The following is a 1,719-nucleotide window of genomic DNA, read 5'->3' as shown; positions in this document are numbered from 1 at the left end:
GCCAGAGCAGCAAAGCTGCTTCAGCCGCGCGTCAGAACTAACTGGTACAAGCAGCAAAAATGAAGCAGCAGACGAGATTTTGCTGCTTTTGCTGCGTCCGGTGTGAACGCAGCATGAGAGAAGGGGAGAGACATGCAGCAAAGGACCATGGGTCGGATTTGAACCCGGGTCGGCCACATCAATGGGTTGTATGCTGTAACCCCTGAGCTATTAAAACCCCTAGTATTCCTATTTTATTTGGCTTTTCCGCCTTGAAGAGAGCGTGCACATCCAAGATATTATCCCATTGAAATATATAACATTTACCAGAGATGCTGATTATTTTTAAACAACATCATAACCAAAATGAGTTTAAATTAAACAAAACGAGTCTATTTTAAAAATCATGATGCCATGAAATCCCAGGAAGACAGAGTTACAGTCAACCTATGTTAGTTAAGTGCTGCCATCTTCCTATTTAGTGTATTCGACCTTTTTTTCTTTATTTGGTTCATTCTTCTGGTGTTACCTGGTTTGAAATACAAACCCTCAAAGTGCGGTGAAGTGTGTGAGATCTGATTGAAACCAGTGTTTTTCTCCAACTTGGTTACTTAGCAGATCTTTGGGCTCTGATGACATAATGTGGTTTGCCTGGTCGTTCTCTGGCTTACCAAACTCCTTTTTCTGTCTTTCTCCTTCTCTGTCTTTGTCATTGGTTTGAGCAGCTGGCGGTTGCATTCCTGAGCCGCCGGTTGCAATAACAGCCTGGCACTTTAAGCAAACTCTCCCAACCGCAAAGCTCCCTCCTTCCCCAGCTCTTCAGCCTTAAGCCTCTACACCTCCTCCTCCTTTCTTCCATAAACTAGCAGCGGTCTTTATTTCATAACCACTAAAGTCCAATACTGTTTGTCTTTAACAGCGGAAAAGCTTTTTTCTCTCTCCCTTCTAGTTCATTATATTTCCATCCCATCTTCAACTAAAAGGTCTCAACTTGGCCCCTTGACAAAATAAAGGGAAATAAGAAAAAGTGGGTGATGCTTCATGCCCACAACATAAAGCAAGCCTGTTAAGTATTAAGGGGAAATCCACTAATACAAGCAGGTGGGCAGCATTGGCGTGCATGAAATGAGAGGGGCCCTGCCTTGCAGACATGCTGGGTATCTCTTCAAAGTCCCCTGCAGCTTTCCCAGAAGACATCATCCGCGTGTCTAACTTCCTCCAGATCCTCCAAACACTACAGTTCCTTCTGTCTGCACACATAAATACTATGATTAAGTACCCAGAATTGGGGACAAATTGCTCTCAGGTGCAGACGCTTTGGGATGAGATGTTTTTTTTATTTTGCTAAATCTCTCCTTTCCCAGACATCTTGTTCCTCACCCCCCATATCTCTGTAATTTCCACTTCTTTTTCTCTCCTCGTGTTCTTTTACATCCTCACCCCGTGCCCCTCATTTTATCCCATCACACTTTTCTCACCTCACGTTTCCCAGAGACCCTTCAGATTACAATAGGAAACATTTCTCAGTCTCCTTATATCTTTTGCATTGATTTGTTTCCACCTTAAAACACCTCTTTACTGCTTTTAAAGCCTGTTTGCCTCTTTAGTCAGGAGATACTCTCTGTCTGTCTTGCTAAAATACAGTAAGAACACGGCTGTTTAATCAACAGGTTAATGGTTTCATGTCAATGAAAGCACATTTCTAGTGCTTGCTAATTTCAATCAGTTCATGATGCGATA

The sequence above is a fragment of the Cyprinodon variegatus genome, unplaced genomic scaffold, assembly GCF_000732505.1.
Source record: "Cyprinodon variegatus isolate N-32 unplaced genomic scaffold, C_variegatus-1.0 Scaffold761, whole genome shotgun sequence".
Lineage (NCBI taxonomy): Eukaryota > Metazoa > Chordata > Actinopteri > Cyprinodontiformes > Cyprinodontidae > Cyprinodon > Cyprinodon variegatus.
The sequence above is the reverse complement of the archived record's forward strand: the minus strand, read 5'-3'. Positions refer to the sequence as shown.